The sequence below is a fragment of the Oryctolagus cuniculus genome, chromosome 6, assembly GCF_051225735.1.
Source record: "Oryctolagus cuniculus isolate XC-2025 breed Fujian yellow rabbit chromosome 6, ASM5122573v1, whole genome shotgun sequence".
In the NCBI taxonomy this organism is placed as follows: Eukaryota; Metazoa; Chordata; class Mammalia; order Lagomorpha; family Leporidae; genus Oryctolagus; species Oryctolagus cuniculus.
In genome coordinates, this window is record NC_142872.1 from 130,431,484 (window position 1) to 130,457,220 (window position 25,737).

The 25,737-nt window shown below is 41.4% G+C and overlaps 1 long non-coding RNA gene across 1 annotated transcript in view; it reads left to right on the plus strand.

The window, feature by feature from the left end:
- Window positions 1–25,737, plus strand: part of LOC103348109 (uncharacterized) — a 42,078-nt gene that overhangs the window by 15,997 nt on the left and 344 nt on the right. Inside the window, exons 3-4 of the long non-coding RNA XR_011389500.2 lie at window positions 23,885–24,018; window positions 24,485–24,641. This is a non-coding gene — a long non-coding RNA (uncharacterized LOC103348109). The remainder of the gene's footprint in view (window positions 1–23,884; window positions 24,019–24,484; window positions 24,642–25,737) is intronic.

The window sequence follows — 25,737 nt, forward strand, 5'->3', positions numbered from 1 at the left end:
TCTAATAAAATAGACATTTAGTTTTCTTTGTGTAATGCATTTGAAAATTAAGGTTTAATTTCCAGATACAGAGTTTGCTATTTAGGTACCTTGATCACGTTATTTGACCATAAGAACATATATGCTTATAGATTATCTATCTATCTATCTATCTATCTATCTATCTATCTATCTATGTAGATGGATCCAAAAGAGTGACTTCAACAAGTTTACTACATAAGAGACAAGCACATATACCCAACAGCTTTCACATGGGCCTTTTGTGAGGGCCAATTCACTATCAGCCCTAGTAGCCATGCATATGTTTGTTGAATCTGCTACAGAATGCAAGGTATTGACCTGACCATTCTTTACCCTGGCCATCTCTCAGTTGTGTTTGCAGCAAGCCCCTTAGAGGGCTAAGGTAACATCTCCACTCAGACTCAGGACAGTCTTTGTTTTGTTCACTGCTGAAGTGGAGAATGGCCCAAACTTGTGTTCTTCACAGGAAAATGCAGCCTGCTACACATGCAGGCATCCTTCGTGGACACTTTGCTTCATCCTTGTAGGAATATGGGGATCCCACATGAACTGCATGCCGATGCACTGTTTACCGCTTTAGCTATGAATAATAATGTTCTTTTTCTGACCTAGGAGCTTCATGTCTTCTGCCAGTATTCATAGAACAGTAACAAGCAAATTTATTACATTGTTATTAGTATAAAATCTGAGACCCTGCTCCATAATAGTCAAAACATAACAAAGAGAGATCACTCCATCAGTAGCAATAAAAATATGGATTATATTGGAATAATTTATGGAAAAAGTAGTTTTTATCTATATGAGAAAAATGGAATAGTTCATTCAAATTAAAAAAGAAACCTTGACAAATAGAAAACAATGCTATATTCCTCACATAGGAAGATTAAATATATGTGAAAAAATTTTTTTCTTCTTAAATATTTTTACAGGTTCAATGTAATTGCAATCAAAATCCAAATAAGCTGCTTGGAAATAATATTTTTAATTGTAAATTTATAGAGAACAACACCTTACATAATATGGCAATGAAATTCTAGAAAAGAGAGATGAGTAACATAGAAGTTAAGAGCATGAGGTGGCAGTATAGCAGTGTGGATAATAATGTGACTTTGCCACTAGAATGATCCGCCTTTGAGTCTAGGTGCTTTCATGCAGAACTGGGACTTGGCCAAGGTACTTGACTTCCCTAAGCCTCAGCTTTCTCATGTGTGTAATGGGGCTTGTAATAGCAATTGCTTTGTAAGTTTGCTGAACTGATTAAAGTACTTAGCAACATGCTTGGCATTTGGTTAGTACTCACTAAATGTTGGCTATTAGTAATTTTTAACTGATATAAAATATATCACAAATCTAGTTGGAAATGGTGCAAGATTTCAAATAATTTAGTGAGAATCTATTATCTTTGATCAATTCATGTATATTTTCCATACAAAGAATGTAATTCTAACAAAGAAAATATCCCACATAACCAGAGAAGAAACACACACACGCACACACATGCACACATATACACACATGTTTATATGTGTATGTATGTATAAATAAATAAATACATACAGTACATATATTATAGCTATGAAGACACATAAACATTTATAATAAAAGAAATATGAATAGAGAAGGGAAACATTTGTGTCTTTACATGACTGAGTGCATTATGTCTATATGCACACACGTGTAATAAAGTGTTAACTTCAAAGAGTTAAGAGGACTACACTCAGTGAAAAGACATCCCTTACTAACAGACTAATAATTCAAAAGAAAATCCCTCAGAGCATACTAAACCTTATTTGATATGTAATCCTACCCACTAGAAAATCCTTTATGCAAAATTCTCATCTAATAAGTTCTTCTTTCCTGATTTTTTGGACCACAAAAATCAAATACAGGTTCTGGTGCAAAGGTTAATCACATCCCTTTAAGGGAAAACCCTCTCAAATCTGATTGCCAAGTGCTAGGGGAAAGTTGTAAATATGTGGTAAGTTCTGAATTAAATTTAAGGTTATTTTAATTATAAAAGCATTAATGACAGCAGGAAATTTAATGAAATAGTGGACCATGAAATCAGTGTTATCATTTTAATACATAACAGAATATGACAAACTCTATAAGATTCCTGTTCTCTTTCATGTCTGTTACAATTTCGTTCTATTAGTTTCTACAAATAGAAAATTACATATAAAATTGAGTTTAACCAAATCTCTGTTAAAATCAGACAATCTGATTTGGTATTATATAACCACACTGAAATTTCATTTAATTTAGAAAAGACTTCTCCTGGTGCCTTGAATACTAACTACTTTTCTAACAACACGTGTGTAGCTCTGAGTTTGACAGGGGAATAATCCTTGTACTGAACAATAGATCAAGATTTTAACAGAAAGAATGAAGACGGATAGAAATGGAGAGCTTGACCCAAGCTCTTACAGAAGAGATTTCAAAAGCACTTCTTGCAATGGCCTGAAAATATTTACTCGCACTCATCATCTTACAAAAGAATTCTTTCTCAGAAAAAGTTGAAGATTCAGATGTCAGGCCTGACTGTCTGTGAATCCGGCACGTCTGAGGTTCTGCTGGTCTCTGTGGAGAATAAAAGGCCTTAGAAAATGGTGTATGTGCTTTGGCTATACTCCCTGAATTGTTATTATAGCTGTCTATTGTAAATCGGTAATTATTTGAGGTCTTCCTCAGCTTTCACACAGTTGAGAGGTGCTTTGAAATGAAATATTTTAACAGGAAGTTAAACTATTCATTTTTGAGAGATGAACCAAATCTAGAAGTTAGGAGAGGGGCAGCTGTTGGGCGAATAGAACTGACTTAAAGGATACGTACAAGGGGGTGCTCTGGGGTGCTAAAAACATCCCTGACCTGAGTACTGGTTACCGGGTGAGTGGCTGTGAAAATTAATTAAGCCATATTATTATAATGTATTTACCTTTCTGTATAAATATTATATTTCACAGTTGCTATGTTTAAAAGTAGTTTGTCTTAATATTCTTGGTTAGGAGTATGGTTGCCCAAAAATTTTAAAAATCTCTGTGCTAATATTTGGTGAAAATGCAAGGTTTGGTTTTGTCTTTAACATCATAGGGATAAGAAAAAAATAATAGAATTCCTATCTCCTTTGAAACTGGTTAGTCCAATGGAATTTGTCAAATCCTATTTCCTAAGATCCAACCAGGAAAAGTATCCTTATTTGTGCAATCTTCCAGAACCCTAAAATCAATGCCCTAGCCATTGGTTATGTTTATGGCTGGCCATTAAATTTAAAACTCTCCACCGGCTCCTAATTTGTATTGAATCCCTAGCGCCCAGCAGATATTGAATCATTCACTCATTTAGGCAACTTGTCTTTGAGCACCTAGAAATATAATTCACTGCAGCCTTCCAGGGTTTCCATATCCAAGAAACTCTCTTCTTCTCTTTAGTTAACCTCTATCCAGAGTGTGGCAGACAGTTCTATCCCCTGACTCATCTTAGAGAAATTATTGCAAAGTCAGGCTGTGAAGCAACCCAGGGATCTAAAAGTAGCACCAAACTTAGAAACAGAATGAGAGGGTATTGGATTAAATGAAGCTTCACCTTTCAATAGCAACGTGACTTTGACTAACCTCTTTGTAAAATGCAGGTTGAACATCTGCTCTCTTGGGTTTAGTATTAGGGTCAAAAAAAAAAAAAAATGATGTGCCTAGATGTATTTTGTATGCCAGAAACAACAGGGCTAGAATTACTAGAGAAATGTAGGATATGTACCGTAGACAATGGCCTGTGCTTGGGAGTGGGGAGTTACTATTGCTTTGAAAATATTTTCAGTTCTTCTCCTGTGGAGCAGTATTCACAACTGCATCCAAGGCATAGGAGTGCAGAACTGTTCTTGTCCCACTTATGGGCATCTCATTAAGCATTTTCAAAGGCAGTATGATTTAGCTGGGCTTGAAGTACAGATGCCAAATTACAGTGCCAACCTTGTGCGGTGGGACAGCCCTCTTCTTGCCTTCCAGACGACTGTCTGAAAGAATTTCTTATTTGTCCTCAATTCACTGTTCTGGGAGTTTCCCAGATAAACCAACCAAAACTGGATTATGACAGCAGCATCTAGGTCATTTGAGGCATCTTAGAGCAAGTCTGTACAGAAAATATTCAATGAGTTTAAAAATTTAAGCTCCAATGATGATGGACAATAGGTTAATGGAGGTTTAACAGGAAACTGGGCTGAGGAGGGGTGACTTCTTTGGGATGTTCTGATAGACAGAGGCCATTAATTCTGAAGTGGATTGTTTCATGAATCAAGAAATTTCCTGCGGGAAAACTATTGTATAACCTTGGACTGTCCCCTGTGGAATCCTAGGGACCCCATCTCCATTTAATTCAAACAATGTTTTAAAAAATATCCCAATTCAGCCCGGCAGGAATTCTGGAACGTGCCTCAAAGGCTTTGTAAGGTTACATAGCCCAGAGGGAGTTGGAAACTAAATTGAATTCTTTAGCTTTACAATTTCTTTACCCAGCTGGAGCTTACACATTACGTTATTTAATGCACTTTGGAGTGGTAGCCTCTTTCTTGTTCTTAAGTCCCAGATAAGCCATAACTAATACTTAAAGAATTACAAATTCAGAGAATAGACAGCTTAAAATAAACATAAAGATGTTTGCAATTCTCATGGAAAACAACCCTCTATTCCAAGGAATACAGAACATAAATATGCCCATAGACCAGAGTGCTAAATCTTTTCTGGGGGAAACCAGTGGCTAAGCAAGTTAATTACTTTGTTGTCCTGAGGACCCGATGGAAGGTCACGTAATGCCTTCACGTGCTTGTTGCGATTCTGTGTATTAGAAGAATGGCACTCTCATCAAGGTAGCAATCAAGCCATCCCTTTTGCAGTGCCACTTCATTACATGCTTTCAGAAGCTACAGCTTGCTGGCCATAGCCTTATGCAATTCAAAGTGACAGAGAAGGGGAACAGATGGGAAGGAGGCTAGAGGTGTGGACCTTGCAAGTCAATATCCCCCCACCCTAGAAGATCTAGGGCATTTCTAATTTTTTTAAAATTTATTTTATTTATTTGAAAAGCAGAGTGACAGAGTAAGAGGGAAAGACAGAAAGAGATCTTTAATCCTCTTGTTCACTTCCCAAATGGCTGCAATGGCTGGGGCTGGACCAGGTTGAAGCCAGGAGCCTAGAACCCCATCCAGGTCTCCCATGTGGGTGAGAGGGGCCCTCTTCTGCTGCTTTCCCATGTACATTAACAGGGAGCTGGATTGGAAGCAGAGCAGCCAGAACTCCCAATTAGAACTCCAATATGGGTTCTGGTGTTGCAAGGGGGAAGCTTAATCCACTGTGTCACAATGCCAGGATCTGCTGACATTTCTTAAGACAGAGATCTAGAGGGTGTTGCTGAAGATCCAAAAAGAGTTGTCAGCAATGGAGCTGGTATTAGGCCCGGGATTTCACCTGTATCCCAGGTGGAGAAGGTGGAATTTCGGGATTCTGAGTTATGACTTTCACAGGCAGGCAAGCAAGCAGCTCCTGACTGGCCTGTCACTGACTTCTGATGGTTCATGTCCTATTTTTTGTGTTAAACGTTGACATGGCTGAGCTGCCCTTTTTTTTTTATTTTTTATTTTATTTTTTTTGGACAGGCAGAGTGGACAGTGAGAGAGAGAGAGAGACAGAGAGAAAGGTCTTCTTTTTCCATTGGTTCACCCCCCCCACACACACACACAATGGCTGCTGCGGCCGGCGCACCCCGCTGATCCGAAGCCAGGAGCCAGGTGCTTCTCCTGGTCTCCCATGCGGGTGCAGGGCCCAAGCACTTGGGCCATCCTCCACTGCACTCCTGGGCCACAGCAGAGAGCTGGCCTGGAAGAGGAGTGACCTGGACAGAATCCGGCACCCCTACCGGGACTAGAACCCGGGGTGCCAGCGCCGCAGGCAGAGGATTAGCCTATTGAGCCACGGCGCCGGCCTGAGCTGCCTTTTTAAAAGTACACATCTCAGGAGAGGCAATTCATTAAACTAATTAGCAAGAGAGGTAAGGCTGTAGGGAAGAGAGCAGAAAGGGAAAGCAGAGGCTGCCAAAAATTGAACTCCAAATTTATGCAGGGTCTTGCAGAGGTGGGGCTCTTTGCTGCTGCTTTGCCTGCACAGTTCCAGGCTAGCGTCCTGGTCAGGTCCTCAGGTCCTGGGAGGGAAGGTCTGCTTAATAGAACCCTTAACTCTCACTTTCTGTGCTTGTGCGCCTCCTGGCTTCCTCACCTTTCCTCCTACACTGGGTTCTGGGACCCTTCTTACATTCTATCTGTAGCCATCTTGGTTTTGAGGCTCAGTTGGGGAGTGGGCTGCTGGCTGCAGACACATCAGGGTTTGGAAATAACACCAATGAGAAGCAAGAAGGAAGGGAGACAATGCTGGCCTGGGGGGACACAGCTGAGGTGCACTGAGTGCACGTTCAGTAGTACCTTTTGCATGGGGTGGGAACCACTGATCTCCATGCTTTCTGAGGGTCACCAAGAAGGATGAAAAATAGATGACAAGTGCAGGATCATGGCTGGGCTTAAGGAAGAGTTGTTGTCTCCTTTTTCCTAAATACAGTAGGAGGGAGGAAAGGGTTTACTTTGGAGATTACCATGAGGGAAAGTGAAGAAAAAGGAACAATTTGTCAAGTATAATAATTTTCTGAGTTTTAAAGGTTACCAAACCCCTTGTCTTTGAAGTAAATTGCATACCCAACTCTAAGAAAAAGCTAAACTTCCTGGTTGAACTGGGAGGAGGTGGCCCGGAACCTTGTTCAATCATTTCTCCCTCACTCACTAAGGCTCTGTTGGGGAATTCTTTTCTGAAACATACATTTAAAAACCCTGGTATAGTGTTTTTAGTTTACAAAGCACTTTTGTGTACTCTACCCTGTCTGATCCTACCCAAAGCCTTGACATCATCATCATATTGTAACTGAGATCAGGCCAGCAGAACTGAAGAAAGTGACCTGCTCGTATTCAGAGTAAAGAGGACACCAGCAAGCATTCTGGCCACTAAGAATCCCTCCATTCCCTGTGCAAAGCACAGCCTCCTAATGGCTGCCTGAAAGACCCCCGCATCTCAGCCTTGTGGAAGCTTAGTGTACCTAAGTTATGCAGGTAACTGTTGGAGAGCTGTTCAAGTTCTGAATTGCAAACCTAGAACCTTGAGCTATTTTGATTGTGCAAGGACAGAAAGCAAGCAGGGGCTTGAAGAGAAGGTGAACCTGGAGTTTCTCATTGCGCTTCCCACTGCGTGCATCAATGATCCAGGAAGGGACTGTCCCCAGGTCTGGGACATGAGAGTCAGCCAGAAGTCTGAGAAGGGCCTGGTGAAACAATTAGGACAAGATGAGGTGGCAGACAAGCAAATGGATGCTTTTAAACTAATTGAGAAGAGAGGCAGGTGTGCCATGGAAATGTTGGCTTGCAGTGAAAATCAGAAAATAAATAACACTTGTCTTGGCTGATTCCTGGCACCACTGAAACGGAGGTGCGGGTTCCACCTTGGTCACCCAACCTGGACACCCTCTTGCAGAACAAGAACAACTAATTGAACCATGTACCTGAGGATGGTCTGCACTCTCGCTCCTATTCTATGTTGAGAGAATCCATCCCTGTCCCCCTCCCTCCCTCCCTTCCCTACTCATGCACAGTTTTGTGGGTGGTGTTTGAATTGGCTCAGGTGACTTGGCTTCACACTGTCCTCCCTTCTCCCCTCCCTCTTCCAGCCTCTCTGATTTGCCTTCCTGACTCCCTTTCAGTACACCCACACCTTTCTCTCTCTGAAGTGCTTCTTCCTCTTCCTGCCTCCTTCACTTCTGTCTCCAAAGACGAGAGTGAGAAAAGAAAGGTAGTAAGGGACTTCCAGGGCCTGAATACCTGATTCTATATATTCCTCCAGTGCCGTTATCAGGGGAAATTGTCATTCTGTGCTTTCGGAACAGTTTTGTATTTTCGGCATGTGCCCCTGCTGTGTTTTAAAATATTAACGAGGAAAAATATGCTCTCACTGTATGCCAAACTATTATCTCAGTAAGGAGCGAGGTTGGAAGAAAGCAGTTTAAATCAGGGACCAGGATGGCCTCTGTCAAGGGCAGGAGCTGGCCCCAGGTTCCCAACTGCCCTTCAGCTGCCTGGAGCAGCCCCCGACCAGGGCTCTCCATCCGCTGTGGGCAGCAGAGAACGAGGCGGGCATCACAGCCACATGTTCTTTGGATCCCAGAGCAACAGCTCTACAGGCTCAGTCTGGAATGCCCTGTGCTGTAAACTCGCGACTCTTGCCTCACTTGCTTAGAGCGTTTCTAGTGCTAGGTGAGATCTTAACCAATTCCTGTAGGTGTGGCCTCTTACCTGCCTGGATGTTTAAATTATACAAGCAGGAGGCCACAGGTTTAAAACTTTCTTGTACTTTGAATTCCTACAAAAACTAAAGTCTAACAATGATATTTCGTAAAAAAAAAAAAGCTGAGTTCCAGCCAATCATGGACAGCACACTGATCAGAAAAAATAATAATAAAAAAGCAATGTTGCTTCCACTCGTCAGCTAAAATAGAATATTACAAAAACTAGTGACAGTCACACATGAATTGCTTTGAAAATGAGAGGCAAGGCAACGGATTGGGACTGATATACCTTATCAGAGTGTGGCCCCCAACAGCGAGTTACACAGCTTTTTACAGTATTCTGTCCACTAGGGCTCACAATTCCGAATCCCTGGTATGCAGTGAACAATAAAATAAAAAAATCCAGAATATGATTGTAAGATAACAGTTAACAATAATAAACCCAGGAACAACAACAACAACAAAAAACCAACACAAGGTTGTAAGATAACAGTGCAGGGAGCATTTCTGTCAACTTAGGCAAAACACTCAGGTTGTGTCCTTTCTCAGTTCTTTGGAATTTGGGCCCACATTGGTTCACAAGATGCACCCTTAGCCATTAGCAAGCAAAGCTAATAGGTACAGAAGCAAGAGATCTGCAATTAGCTTTTAGCCACACTCACTCCATTTTGATTTTAACTCTACAGCAAATGGAGAGTTGTGGCCAACTGGCTGTTTTTTTCCAACTTTACTCTTGTGTTTGATTGCTTCTCGGCCTTTTGGCTAAGATCAAGTGTACTCTTGTACTTGGCCTATAGAATTTGTGGCTCCTTCTGCTGGGTGGAGCTCTCTGAACCTCTTGTAATTCTGAGTGCTGCCGAAGTCATAAATTGTTCTCTGCTGAATAAATTCTGTTCAATTTAACTTATCTAATATTTTTCTTTTAACAGCCCTTTCCCAGTTTTACTTTTGCTTTCTACTTACCTACTCATCTGATTTCTTCTGTTCAAACTCTGCTAGCATGATAGATTTACAGTACAGAATCATCGGCATGGTAATAAGCACTTGTTAAGGAAAGAAAATAATCTTCATACACAGAAACTATGACCATCAACTTTGACTTCTCTCCCTAGTCCTGTATTCACCTTGTGGTTATTAGTTTCATAATGGTACTGCTGCCTTGTACTCCCTCAGAATGAAGGCGTTATCTCCTCTTTCCTTTGTCATTTACATGATAATCACACGCCAGCCCCTTTTATAGTCTACCTGCAAAGTGTCCTTGACTTTGTCCCTTCTTTTCTACTTCTTGGGTCACTGCTCTGGCTGGGGTGGGCGGCTGTTACCTATCTTAAAAGATGCTAGTTGATGATTCATTTCCCTTTAATCCTCCACATTCTAGACGATTTGCTCAACTTGGCCTAAATCTTGCTGCTGGCTCTCCACTGATTGGGATAATGTGGAAGGCCCCAGTGACTCGCACCTCACAAGTGCCCAGGGCACCCCCACCCCCAGTGCCATCATATGCTCTGCCGCCTTTTTCACACACCAGCTCCCATGCTGATGACAAGCCAGTCCCAGGAGACCCCTCTCTTGGGCCTTGAATCTGCGATGTAATTGCCAGCATTGATGCTGAGGTCAAATTGCCTGCTTCTGTTGAAATGTATTTTCCCATGTGCACTTAGCTAAGCCCACTCAACTTACAAGGCAGAGCTCAAATGCTGCCTTGTCTGAGGGCCCTCTTCTGTCAGTCAAGCAGAAGGAAGTGCCTGTCTGTCTCCAGAGCACTTGGTTCAGACCTGGCTTGGTGCACCCACCATTTTCTCTCCAGTATTGTAGTTATTATTTACAGACGTGTTTTCTCCAATTACTCTCAGAGCTCTTGAAGATAAAGGATTTTGGTGTTGCTGTTGAAGGATCTTTAGCACTGATCTTGATTCTCAGGAGACAACAAATGAGATGCTACCAGGGCCTTGGTGATTAGGGCTGACGTAGAATAAAATCTGAGGACCCTGCCACTGCCAGTTACCTTGTGGCAGGCATCCCCAGGAAGGGTGCCCCTCGGGATAGCCAGAACGGGAGAAGAGGCCTCATTAGTGAGTGATTGCCAGTGAAAACAAGACTCTTCTTATCTTGCAGTCTGGTCTGAAGCCTTACAGCTGAGAACAACAGATTCCAAGTATTCCCACACTTCAAGGCAGAAGTTAGTCCATCTATGAAAAATTTATAAATGAGTAATAAGAGCTAGTTTCATCAGCAATGTCTGGATCATGAAAGAAAAGACTAAGAATTCATGAACTGAATTGGACTCCCACTTTTGTCCATTCTCTCCTTCCTAGGATTTTGACATAACCTCAAAACCTTCAGAGTGACTCACATTCCACTGTGCCTGTCCTCGCCTCAGAAACCATATCACTCTCAGAGCAAGAGCCTAAATCCTTGCAATGGCTTCTGAGGCTTCAGGAAAGCAGCTCTCCTTTCCCTCTTGAACCTTGTCTCTGGTTATGCTTCTCCCTTGCCCTCTCTGTTGCAAGCACACTGGCCTTTTTTGCTATCCTTCAGCTGTAATAAGCACGCCTGTGCCCTAAGGCCTTTGCACTGAGTTTCCCTGGCTAACCTCCTCACTTCCTTGGAGTCTTTGCTAAACCATCCCTTTCTTTCTGAGGTCTACCTCATCATTCTATTCAAAACTGCAAGCTATAAATTCAGCACTCCTAATTCTTTGTAGCCTATGATACTTTTTCTTTTTCTACAGTGGTAGCACACTGTAGAATTGAATTTGTCATTACTCAATAAGTTTATTGTCTCTCTCTGAGGTTTTATCCTTTTGCTTATTGATTTATCCTAAGTACCCATTCTACTGATAAAATATAGAATACACTTGCTTTCTGCAGCAGCCATTAGCTAAGTCAGGATTTCCAGGCAAGAAAGGATGGCTCATCAAACCCATTTCTATAACAACCATAATGTTGCTTGGATTTAATTCCTACTTATGGCAGCCCTTGAATTCTTCAAAATGGCCCTTTCACTAAAATGGCATTTGATGACTGTTTACTAGGATTTTGAAGAAGTGATTCAGAGTAGCTTTGTCATAAAGGCAATCTTCAAATATAGATAATAAAAAATATGAGTTCCTATTTTGTTTTCCTATTGATCTATTTTGTTTTTCCTTTCAATGTCTCACTTAACCTCTTTCCCAGGTGGAGGAGACAATTCATCTATGTGTTTTTTCTTAACAGTGGGAAGAAGAGGCACTGAGTAAGCTGACTTAGACCAAAACCAACAGAACTGGGGAGAAGGAATAAAACAAATGAAATTAGTTTGAATGGAGTCTTTGACAAAGCCAATTTTATTAGCCAGGCTCAGGGAAACAGAGGAGGAGGTAACAATTGCTACAGATTGCAGTATGAGCTCAAACCTCAGAATCCTAGGAAGAAGTACAAACATTGAGTCCTAAGGCTATGGTGGAAGGGCCACAAGACTTGAAGCCAGAATGCTGGGTTACATTCTGACCTATCTACCAACTCTTTTTTTCTTTTTACCAACTCTTGTGTATATACATGGGCCTGTCCATTAATCTAAGGTAGGGATAAAAATACACAAGCCATCCTGTTTCACAGAGTTGTGAAAAAGTGAGAGAGGAAATATTTGGGAATCCATTTTTGTTAGTGCCCTATAAATATTGGAATCATTTATTCCAGGATTAAAAAGATTTGTTTATTAGCCTACAGGACAAAGGCACTAAGGTTCATTTGAATCCCCATGAAGAAAAACCCAACAATGTTCCATTTCCTCACACCAGGGAAGCAAATCCTTTTAGTCTTCTGTGTCTACAGTCATCAACTGGGAAATCGAGCCCTCAGCTGTTCTTCCTTCTCTCAAGATTAGAAACAAAACAATGGCAGCCGGAAAGACACAAACTGAGTAGGAGACAAGGATTCCAGACTGTTTACATGTCCTCATCTCTAGCCCCTTCCAGGCCAGCAGTTTTCCTTTTCATTGACATTACAAAGTGTGATCAGTTCCATCATCATTGCCTAAAGGTTCATCATCAGAGGTTCCATTTTTTTTTTGCACTGAAGCATTAATTTCTGCTCAAATCCCTTGGATTTGTTGCACAGAAGAAAGGGAAAAGTGGGGTCCAGGCCAGGTATTCCTGGAGAGAAAGAGACACTGGTTACATAAGGGAAAGAATGGCTTAAAGAGGAAATTAAGACTGGAGATCTCCTCCGAGTTCAACCTAGGTTTATTCTGCAGAGCAACAATTCCTTCTGCCCCACCTTGACGCCTTCGAAGTAGTATGAAAGATGCTCAACAGCAAGGACTGATGCAGCAATGTGAATTGTAATATTTCTGTAGGTGTCTCACTTGCAAATTGAAGATTACACACAACATTCAAGTTGGATATCAGTTTTGCTCTTAGAGTACGTTCATGTCTATGAAGATTCTCAGCTAACTGCCAGTGTTCATTCCTTCCAACATCCTAGTGCCATTTTCTCCTCCTATAGTATTGTCAAAGAACCACTGAGGGGGTGGATTTCCTATTCCATGGCTCACTTATGAAGCATAAAGTTAGTTATGAGAACATAGACCAATGCTAGGTACACTTAGAAGAGCTAATATGGGACATGGTATAGTCCCTGGGTAACCCATATAATCTTGGACTTGCAACTTATTGTAAGAGAAGCCAGGGGTGCCCTAGAATTAATTTTGAAGATTGCAGTACAGCCTCTTTTGTCACTGGTTTCTAGTTTAGGACACAGCTTATATGTTCTATTGGTTTGTCATATTAGTAACACTTTTTGGGGGACATTAATATGGAAGCTAAGAAGGTAAAGTAAAGAATGTAGGTGAATCAATAACTGTTGTGACCAGAGAATTAGATGAAACCAAATAGTTTTTTTTAACTTTTATTTAATGAATATAAATTTCCCAAGTACGGCTTATGGATTACAATGGCTTCCCCCCCATAACGTGCCTCCTACCCGCAACCCTCCCCTTTCCCACTCCCTCTCCCCTTCCAATCACATCAAGATTCATTTTCGATTCTCTTTATATACAGAAGATCAGTTTAGCATACATTAAGATTTCAACAGTTTGCTCCCACACAGAAACATAAAGTGAAAAATAATAGATGATTTTTTAAATGATGATGAAACCAGATCAGACCTATTGTCATGTTTAATCCCAGTGAGAGTCAAGTTGGGAATTGATAATTTCTTCTTCTTCTTCTTCTTTTTTTTTTTTTTTTTACAGAAGATCAGTTTAGTATACATTAAGTAAAGATTTCAACAGTTTGCACCCCCATAGAAACACAAAGTGAAATATACTGTTTGAGTACTCGTTATAGCATTAAGTCTCAATGTACAGCACATTAAGGACAGAGATCCTACATGAGGAGTAAGTGCACAGTGACTCCTGTTGTTGACTTTACAAATTGACACTCCTGTTTATGGCATCAGTAATCTCCCTATGCTCCAGTCATGAGTTTCCAAGGCTATGGAAGCCCCTTGAGTTCTCCGACTCTTATCTTGTTTAGACAAGGTCATAGTCAAAGTGGAGGTTCTCTCCTCCCTTCAGAGAAAGGTACCTCCTTCTGAGACCAAATAGTTTTTGCAAAAACCCAGTTTTGTGCTTCTTTTGATGACAAGCCACTCAAATAGACACAAAAGTGATTCTTAACATTCTGCTGTCTGGGTCTAAACAGGGGCTATTTAAAACTACTGAAGGGCTGGGTTTTGGTGCATTGGTTGAGTCATCACTTGGAATATCCCATCTCATGTTGGAGTGCTGGTGTTTGAGTCCCAGCTCTCCTGATTCCGACCAAGCTTCCTGCTCATGTGTATCTTGGGGAGTGGCAGATGATGGCTTAGGTACTTGTGTTCCTACCACTCATGTGGGAAAACTTGACTGATTTATGAGCTCCCATCTTTGGCTGGAACCCAACCCTAGCCATTGTGGGCACTTGGAGAGTGAACTAGTGGATAAGAGTTCTCTGTCTCTCTCTCTGTGTCTTACCATGTCTCCTTGTCTCTCTTAAAAATATAATAAATAAACAAATACAATTTAAAAAGCTAATTAAGGGGGCTGGTACTGTGGCATAGAGGGTAAAGCTGCTGCTATATGGGTGCCAGTTTGAGTCCCAGGGTTGCTCCATTTCCAATCCAGCTCTCTGCTATGGCCTACAAAAGCAGTAGAAGATGGCCCAAGTCCTTGGGACCCTGAACCTGTGTGGGTGACTGGGGAGAAGCTCCTGGCTCCTGGCTTCAGATCAGCACAGCTCTGGTTGTTGTAGCCATCTGGGGCGTGAACCAACAGATGGAAGACCTCTCTCTCTCTCTCTCTCTCTCTCTCTCTCTCTCTCTCTCTCTTTCTCTGCCTCTTTGTAACTCTGCCTTTCAATAAACAAATTTTAAAAATGAAAATGACTTACCTTTCACAGTTGGTGGCATTACCATCTTTTAAAAAAAGCTAATGAAGAAATGTAGGAAGAAAATGATTTTCAATGTCAAAGATGGAATTAATGAAAACCAAGAATTAATGAAACTACAAGAATCAATTACAAGAATAAAGGTAACAATTGCCACTGTTCAAAACCCAGCCACATATTTTATAAAGTTTTTCCATTTTCCCAGGACACAGATTGAACTGCTACTTCTACGTGGCAGACATTGAAGAGCAACTTTGGTCTAAGAAGGCTAAAGCAGTGATGCTGATTCCTGTCCATAGTTAAAGGAGTGGGGTGAATAATTATTTCTATTAGTAATTATTTCTATTAATATTGTCCCTTAACTCCAAAGTTGAAGTGAGAATCTGTCTAGGAAAATAAAGAAAATTAGATTAAAGTCAAACTAAAATCGTGAGTTTGGAAAAATCACCAGTATCTAAAACATGAGTATCATTTTACTGTCTTGCTTATTTATACAACATTAAATATACACGGGGCTTCATCATATCCCCTACATAAATTATGCACTTGGGGGCAGGTGTTTGGCCATTGGTCCATGGGTTCAGAAGCCACTTGTGAGGCTTGCATCCCATATGGAGTGCTTGGTTTGAGTCCCAGCTCTGCTTCCATTTCCAGCTGCCTGATAATGCACATCCTGAGAGGCAGCAAGTGATGACTAAAGTACATGAGTCCAACCACCCATATGAGAGTTGTGCATTGAGTTCCAGTTCCTGGCCAGCCTGCCTTGGCTCTGGCTGTTTCAGACATTTGGGGAGTGAACCAGTGGATGGAGGATATCTGTATCTGTCTCTCTCTCTCTCTCCCTTTCAAATAAATAAAAATAAATAAAATTTTAAAATAATGTGCTTGAGTCTCTATTCAATTCTCTTGAGTCTCTATTCTATTCTCTTATTTAGAAGTAGTATAGGATAGCAATTTAAAACAAGAGATCCTGGGGTCAGGCTGCCTGTGTTCAAGTTCTGCCAATGACCATCTATGTAATAAGTTCATTGCCTGAGAATCATGAAGCAAGACCCCTACCTTTCACCTTATACAAAAATTCACTCAACATGGATTAAAGACTTAAATCTACGACCCGACACCATCAAATTATTAGAGAGCACTGGAAAAACCCTGCAAGATATAGGTACTGGCAAAGACTTCTTGGAAAATACCCCAGAAGCACAGGCAGTCAAAGCCAAAATTAACATTTGGGATTGCATCAAATTGAGAAGTTTCTGTACTGTAAAAGAAACAGTCAGGAGAGTGAAGAGGCAATGGACAGAATGGGAAAAAATATTTGCAAACTATGCAACTGATAAAGGGTTGATAACCAGAATCTACAAAGAAATCAAGAAACTCCACAACATCAAAACAAACAACCCACTTAAGAGATGGGCCAAGGACCTCAATAGACATTTTTCAAAAGAGGAAATCCAAATGGCCAACAGGCACATGAAAAAATGTTCAAGATCACTAGCAATCAGGGAAATGCAAATCAAAACCACAATGAGGTTTCACCTCACCCCAGTTAGAATGGCTCACATGCAGAAATCTACCAACAACAGATGCTGGCGAGGATGTGGGGAAAAAGGGACACTAACCCACTGTTGGTGGGAATGCAAACTGGTCAAGCCACTATGGAAGTCAGTCTGGAGATTCCTCAGAAACCTGAATATAACCTTACCATTCAACCCAGCCATACCACTCCTTGGAATTTACCCAAAGGAAATTAATTGGCAAACAAACAAGCTGTCTGCTCATTAATGTTTATTGCAGCTTAATTCACAATAGCTAAGACCTGGAACCAACCCAAATGCCCATCAACAGTAGACTGGATAAAGAAATTATGGGACATGTACTCTATAGAATACTATACAGCAGTCAAAAACAATAAAACCCGGTCATTTGCAACAAGATGGAGGAATCTGGAAAACATCATGCTGAGTGAACTAAGCCAGTCCAAAGGGACAAATATCATATGTTCTCCCTGATCGGCGACAACTAACTGAGCACCAAAGGGGAAACCTGTTGAAGTGAAATGGACACTATGAGAAACAGTGACTTGATCAGCTCTTGTCCTGACTGTTGATGTACAATGTAATACTTTATCCATTTTAGTATTTTTTTTGTTCTAGTACTATTGGTTGAACTCTGTAAGTAACACACAATTATTCCTAGGTGTTTAAATTTTAACTGAAAAGTGATCCCTGTTAGGAATTTGGAAAACATTATGCTGAGTGAAATAAGCCAGTCCCAAAGGGACAAATATCATATGTTCTCCCTGATCGGTGACAACTAACCAAGCACCAAAAAGGAAACCAGTTAAAGTGAAATGAACACTATGAGAAACGGTGACTTGATCAGCCCTTGCCCTGACTGTTGATGAACAACTTAATACGTTATCCCTCTTAGTATTTTTTTTTTGTTTGTTCTACTTAATACTTTTGGTTGAATACTGTAATCAATACACAGTTATTCTTAAGTGTTGAAATTTAACTGAGAAGTGAATGCTGTTAAATGTAAGAGTGGGAATAAGAGAGGGAGGAGATGTGCAATTTGGGACATGCTCAGCTGACTTGCCCCAAATGGTAGAGTTAGAAACATACCAGGGGATTCCAATTCAACCCTATCAAGGTGGCATGTACCAATGCCATCTCACTAGTCCCAGTGATCAATTTCTGTTCACAATTGATCATAATGATAGGACTAAGAACCAAAGGGATCACATAAACAAGACTAGTGTCTGCAAATACTAGCTGATAGAATAAAAAAGGGAGAGAATGATCCAACATGGGAAGCGAGATACACAGCAGACTCATAGAATGGCAGATGTCCTAAACAGCACTCTGGCCTCAGAATCAGCCCTTAAGGCATGCAGATTCGGCTGAAAAGCCCATGAGAGTATTTTAGGCATGGAAAGCCAAGACACTCTGGCAAAAACAAAACAAAAAAACGACCTAAATGAAAGATCTCCACGAGTGAGATCCCAGTGGAAAGAACAGGTCATCAAAGAAGGAGGTACTTTTCTCTGAAGGGAGGAGAGAACTTCCACTCTGACTACGACCTTGTCTAAATATGATCAGAGTCGGTGAACTCAAAAGGCTTCCATAGCCTTGGCAACTCATGACAAGAGCCTAGGGTGATTACTGATGCCATAAACAAGAGTGTCAATTTGTTAAGTCAACAACAGGAGTCACTGTGCACTTACTCCTCATGTAGGATCTCTGTCCTTAATGTGCTGTACATTGTGATTTAATGCTATAACTAGTACTCAAACAGTATTTTTCACTTTGTGTTTCTATGTGGGTGCAAACTGTTGAAATCTTTACTTAATATATGCTAAACTGATCTTCTGTATATAAAGAGAATTGAAAATGAATCTTGATGTGAATGGAAGGGGAGAGGGAGCGGGAGATGGGAGGGTTGTGGGTGGGAGGGAAGTTATGGGGGAGGGGAGCCATTGTACTCCTTAAGCTGTACTTGGGAAATTTATATTCATTAAATAAAAGTTAAAAAATGAACAAACAACAAAAAAAGTTCATTGCCTGGATAAGTTCATTGCCCTCCCCAAACTTCAGTTTCCTCATCTGTGAGAAAAGGAGAGGGTGCCTGGCAAACAGTAATGCTAAACACATTTTAGGTATAACGACTACAGTAAATAGTTTTGCCTTTACCAGGGCACCAAGCCTCTAGCTGTTTGAGTGTGGATGCGAAGAGATCTCAGACTTGCTCTCCTCAAGGAGGAGGAACCTAGCTGAAGGTTTGTTAGCCACTCTGCCCTCTGTCACTGACAGGCGATGACTGACCGACAGGTATAACAAAGGTTGCAAGCTCTAGCTCTCTGTTTCTCCACCTGAACATGGAGCAGGCCAGAGCTGCACTTCCTGAGATCCCTTTCTTTCTTAACTTCCTCTCCTTCCCTATCCTGCTTTTCTCCCTCATATTCATGTTATTTTTTCCCACTATAAAGCATTTTCTCAACAAAAGCATATACACCATCTCAGGCTTCTAGTAACTGGTCCTAAAACAAGAACCACATTTCTTTGAATTTAAATCACATGTATTTTTATACACTTCACAATGGTGCAGTCAGAATGTATCTTAAAATCGCTGTTATTTGGGGTAAAGTTGTCATTCTCTGCACATGGATAGGAAAACGCGCAGAATGTGTGTGAGGCCTTTGAAGAAAATTCTGGGACAACAGTGGGGCATTCGTTTGCTGCATCACTGAGACTCTCGATGGCACTGAGGACCGTACTTTGTGGAGAAACAGTCATCAGTGACCCTGAGCCGAGTAGCTGAAAGGTTTAAGAGTCAGACTGAATAAGTCAAAGTGTTAGGTATGTGTTAGCCTATTTATTTTCCTTATGATATATGCAAAACAGTGGTGTATGATGGTTTTTCAAAGTACTTCTATAAGAGTTCTTTCAGAATTCTAGAATGAATTCTAAGTGTTGATTATGACAAAGCTGATTATGACAAATGAATGCTGTGAGTCAACTGGATGGCCTCACTGGGGAGAAAAATAATTTCATTCCTCTGACTGACACCATGCCCCAAATCAACCCCAGATGGATTACAAATCTAAATGTGAAAAGTAAAACAATTGAACTACTGAAAGATAATATAGGAAACCATCTTCATAAGGTGGGGTTGAGCACATATGTGTTTAGCAAGACTCCAAAGTCTTTAATTATAAAGAAAATAATGAATGAATGTACTATATTAACAAAAAACTTTTATTCGTCAAAATATACCACTAAAAGAGTGGAAAAGCAAGTCACAAGTTGGAAAAATTATTTGCAACATGTATTTCTGACAAATGGATATATCCACATAATTGTAATTATATATTATTATATTATTAAATATGTTATTATTATATACTATAATTACACAGTAATTATATTCCACATAATGAAAAGAACGCCTACTCTTAATAGAAGCCCAGATTAGATGTGTTTTCCTTACAGACGACACTTTGCATGGGTTCTCACAACATGTTGCTAGAAGAATTAACTGCTTCCTGTGTGACTCCACTGGGAGAAACTCTCAGAACTTTGCAGTTGGTTTTCTCTGGAGTGCATGTATTTTTTTTTCCTCTTGTTAAATTTGCTTTGCATCCTTTTACTGTAATAAACTATAACTGTGGGTATAATGACTTCTGAGACCTGTGAGTCCTAGTGAATCACCAAATTGGGACTGTGTAACATGTTATTATTCAGAAAATATTCACTCTTCTCCCTCAACTTCCATAAGAATAGTAGCTTTCCATCTGATTGATATTGAACTTGGCCACCTGCTTTTGCCATTGGCATGTGGATAGAAGCAACTTTGTGCCAGCTCGAAGCTTATACCTCAGAGGCATGATTTGTTTGCTGTTCTCGGAACGTTTGAATTCCTCCGTACAAAGAATACAATTCAGGAAGCTGTTGACTCCTATCAGTCTGGGCCACAGAGTGAGTACAAAGAAAGCAGACTTGAGTCCAAACCCCAGTATGACACCAAGCCTGGTCAGAGCCAGAGCATGAAGCAGAGCCATCCTGCTGAGCCCAATCTAGATCAGAGAGCCACAGGCACAAGAGGAATTTATTACAGTATAGTAGTTACCTGAAAGAGGAAACCTCCTTAAAGGACAGTTGGTGTGTGTCTTCTCTCCCTTCATTTCCTCTGTTGTCTGGAAAATCAGATTTGACCCTAAAGCTCTAGTGATTTTTTTGTCAGGAGTGAGGATGAAGGCCAGATTCCAGGGATGGTGGGGCACTGAGCCGGAAGGCACATGGCCCCTAACGATTTGTGGTGCTGCCCCACTTCTGTCTCATTTAGACCAGCATTAGGCTAGATTATCAGGCACATGCTGCTATACTTAATGCTAACTAGTAAGACTCACAAATCCTTTTTCCACCCATAGACTCTTAGACTAGAAAACCTGGAACAGGCAAGCCAAGTGCAGAAAGCTCAGGTGAACCACTTCTGCTGCTTCCTAGGAAGTCCTGGGCTCATTTTCAGAGAATGAGTTTCTTACCAGTTTTGGCATACAACCCCCTCCCTCGCCTCCACCCTACTTGCCTTCCTATTCTGGAAAGAACAAGAAAAAAAAAAAAAAGGAGCTAATGCCAGTCATTTGGGATAGTCCACTAGACAATATCTCTAAAAAATATGTTTTTGCTTTCCTGCCTCTGAGTTCTTTCGAGTGGAATCTCAGTGAAAACCAATATTAAAATAAACATGAGCCAAAATGCTCTGAAAAGGATGGCGATAAAGGGCAGCATTCTGAGTCTTTCCTTTTCTGGCTCTAGGGGAGGCTCCACGGAATTGCTGTGGCCGTGGGAAGCCCAGGACAACACTCACTGTGCCTCCTCCCCCTCTGCATCCCAGACCAGCTCCGCAGCCCAGCCCGGAGCTTTGCTGAGAACACTTTATTGAATGTCACATTATTATTCTCTTCAGTGCTCTCTGTCTTCCATCTGGGGTGGAAGGGAAACAGTGAAGCAGACAATTACATTGCTGATGTGGGATTTTTAGAGGAAAATTGAGGGAAATTATAGGGACTACCCAGCTGTGGTGAAAATTCCTCACTCTCTTCCCACAGGACCCATTATTTTGCAAACTGCAACTATTAAAAATGATTTATAGTCACTTGCCAACTTTACCATGCTGTTCGAGTCCCTTGAATCTTACCTAGCTGTTAAAAAGGACACAGATGGTCAAAGCCTGTCCACTCTCAAATTTTGATGACTACTATTTAGAAAGTTGAAATCACTACACCATCCTTGTCAATTGTACTTTCCTGATACCTCCAATTTTATTTGATTTTGTTTCTTATCTGCTAGATCAGGTTTCTTAAATCAGCTTTTTTTTTTTTTCTGTTTATTTGAAAGGCAGAGTTAGAGAGAAAGAGAAAGAGTGAGAGATTCCATCCACTGGTTGAATCTGCAAATGGCTGCAACAGCCAGAGCTGGGCTGATCCAAAGCCAGAAGCCAGGAGCTTCTTCTGGGTCTCCCACAAGGGTGCAGGGACCCAAGCACTTGGGCCGTCTTCCATTGCTTTCCCAGGCTATAGCAGAGCACTGGATTGGAAGTGGAACAGCCGGGACTTGAACCAGCACCCATATAGGATGCCAACAGTGCAGGCTGCGGCTTTACCTGCTATGCCACAGTGCCAGCCCCAGCTCTGCTTATTTTTACCTTGAAAATGTTTTCCTACTAAAAATGTCTTTGGGATTTTGCTTAGTTATTTTTTTCTGAAATACAAAGGAAATTCCTTGATTGTTTTATCCTTAACCCTTATTTAAAGGTGCCCACTATTTAATTTTATTCACTTTCTTCCTTGCTTCGTTTTCAGAAAGACAGACACCTAAGATGGGTAAAATTCTGCAAGATTGGCCCAAATCTTGCTTGTTTGGTGTGCTGATGGGCTTTGGTTGTAGCCTAATCTCCCAGTTGCCTTATCATCCCAGAACTTTGAGGAGCTACAGGAAGATGTGGGTAAATAAGAAGGCAGTTGTATGGTAGCAGCCAGGAGCAGATCTATAGCTAATTACTAGCAGGCAGCATCTCCTAAGCTTGATGTCAGCTTCGGGAGCCTGACTTTAGAAAGGAGGTGCTGTCTGCTTCACTTTGTATTTTCACTTCAGAGGCTGCTGCTCTGTGCAATTAACACTTAGGAAATGGAGAAAAAAGTGTTTTTCTGAAGAAAATGCTCAGGAGACCTCCTGATAGTTTAGATGGTAGCAAAGAAAATTTCTTTAGTGTGACAAAAGCACAAATGGAGCAAAGATAAAATGAGTCACTTCTAAGATCTGCATTTAAGAACTTGAGAATAACGGGCTACATTGGGTAGACGCAAAATGAATCATTTAACTATTTGGCTATCCTATTAGGTAGCTATTTGGGGTGGGAGAGAAATCTTCTGAGAGTCTAGCTGGGTTGCTTTTTTTTTTTTTAAATACCATGCAAAGTTTTACTTGTACTTACTATAGAAAAGCTTCAAACAATAGAGAGTGATATTGCATTGTTTGGGGTAGGCTACGCTACACTGCCCGAGCTAGTCAGTCCCAAAGATGGCCTTCAGTGGTCCAGGGATGGTGCTCATACCCTTCTGCAGTCCCTGTCTCCTTGATCTCCTTGGAGGCTGGATTTAGTGACTTGCTTTTAGCAAATAGAGTAAGACAGCAGTGTCAGGATGTTGCTTCTCAGAATTGGTTAAAAGAGACTGTAGATTGTATGTTGTTTTCTCTTTCTCTCCTCTCCTCTCTCAAATCTTTCACTCTGGAAATAGTGTTTGGCTCAGTGACTAAAGTCTCTGTTTGGAATGTCTGCATCCCACATGAGAGTGGCTGGTTTGAGTCTTGGCTACTGAGCTTCTAATCCAGCTTCCCGCTAATGCACGCCTTGGGGAAGCAGCAAGTGATGGCTCAAGTACTTGGGTCCCCACCATCCACATGGGAAGACCCAGATGGAGGTCTTGTCTCTTGGGTTAAGCCTGGCCCAGCCCAGCCCAGCCCAGACTGTTGCAGACATCTGGGGAGTGAACTAGTGGATAGAAGATTTCTCTGTTTTTTTCTCTCTTTGTTTCTCTGCCTTCCAATTAAAATTGAAAATAAATGATTTTTTTTTAAAAAAACTTCTAACTATGAGGAAGCAAGCCGCCCTATCATGAGCTACCTAATGGAGAGGCTTCTGGTGTCTCTGGGCAACAGCCATTACAGGGCTGAGACTTGCCAACAGCTACATGAGTGGACTTGGAAGCAGATTCTCCAGCCCCAGTTGAGCCTGGAAGTGTCCACAGCCTTGGCTGACATCAGGATTACAGCTTCATGAGGGGTCCTGAGCTGGAATCATTCCTGAGTTCTTGACCCGTGAAATAATGTGTGTTGATTATAGCTGCCGGGCTTGGGGGTAATTTGTCATGCTTCAATAGACAACGAATACAGTGTATTTAATTCACATCCCAGTTGCTTTACACAATGATACCCTCCCCACACTACATCTTTATTTCAGCTTAGGTTCCTCCCTGGGAGGATATCTTCCATGGGTAACTTTGTGATCCTGGCTGCTTTTATTTTGTAGGGAGATTGCTTGAAAGACTCATAACTTGAAGAGTCCCTGACAGAAATTGCTGAATGTCACTTCTGCTCACCATGGGCTGGAATGATCCACATGACCTCATCTCACTGTATGGAAGAATGGAGAACGGGAGGAGTGTATGGAAGTCAACCAGAATTAAGTTTCTGCCACATGTGTGCCATGAAAAGTGAAAATACACTCTTGTCCTTTCTGACACATTTCATGTTTAACTCTCTGAATTATGCCCTCTCAGATAATACATGTCACACCAGCTCACAGACATGCAATGTATATTATATATATTTGACTTAATTTTACCTAATCAATTATACAAATCATACATATTTTATGTGCTTCGCTAGCCACTCATTTTGATACCAATACAAAGGACAGACGGGAGCTAGCATTTATTAAGTGCAGAGGGCTTAGGCACTATGCTGTGCATTTACATTCTGATTTCACTAAAAGCTTATAGTACCCCTATGAAATATGTAATTATGATTTTAACTCCCATAGTGAAATCCCTTTCATGGGCTTTAAGCATCCCCCAGCCTCCTCCCCCACCACTGATACTCACCATGTAATTTTTTTTCTTTCTGATAGAAAGCAGAGTTAACAGACTGTGACGATTGCTGCTTTTCTTAGTGAAGATTCTGTAAAGATCCAAGTGCCCTTTCCCAGAAGATAGACCGTGCATATTTAAAATGGAAAGAGAACATGCAATATTTGCAAATTTCCTGGGAAAATCCTTCATCTAAAAGTATGCTAATTTACCTTTCAATGTTTCCATTGAAGAACAGACAACAAACTATATAGCTAGATATGGATATAGAGATAAAGAAATATATCCCAAAAGATGGCAGAGAGCTATGACTGGCTGTCTCTACTGTACTATCATTTCCACTCGGGAATTCTTTGAAGGAGTTGCCAGTTCATGTCTGAGGAATTTGAAAGAGGCAGGCAAACTCCCCAGGTCCCTGTCTCTGACCGAGTGAGCTGTTCCAGTTCAGAGGCCTGGGGTTACTGGACAGTAAAGTATTCTCACTCTGGCAGACACATGGGAGCAGAGAGGATGAGATCTGACTTTTGTGAAGCATCTTCTTGGGTGGACGACAGAGGGAGAGAAAACTTCCTGGACTAGTCTCTGGATTCTGGAATTCTGCAACTTCCTTCCTTTTTCAATTCAAGGAAATTAAGTAAGGTTTCATCCCAAAAGTAAGCCTTCTCTAAGGCTGGCAGGCACTAAGACAGTATTTTTTTTTTTTTTTTTGACAGGCAGAGTGGACAGTGAGAGAGAGAGACAGAGAGAAAGGTCTTCCTTTTGCCGTTGGTTTACCCTCCAATGGCTGCCGTGGCCGGTGCGCTGCAGCCAGCGTACTGTGCTGATCTGAAGCCAGGAGCCAAGTGCTTCTCCTGGTCTCCCATGGGGTGCAGGGCCCAAGGACTTGGGCCATCCTCCACTGCACTCCCGGGCCATAGCAGAGAGCTGGCCTGGAAGAGGGGCAACCGGGACAGAATCCGGCGCCCCGACCGGGACTAGAACCTGGTGTGCCGGCGCTGCAGACGGAGGATTAGCCTATTGAGCCGCGGCGCCAGCTCTAAGACAGTATTGCTGCTTCAGTTTTGCAGGTGAACAAGCAGAGATTCAGAGAGATTAAAGACACTGATGCCTAGCCCTGAACAATCCGCCTCTGCACATGAGCTTTCCTTGTTTGGCCTGAAGTGGGTAATCTCTTGAGGTGTCTTAATATTTAAAACACACTAGTCTAAGCAGAGCAATGGTCAAATCATGCACATCTGAGAGAACTCTCCTTCCATTCCCAGCACCTTGAATGCTTTCTCTGGACAAACTCAAA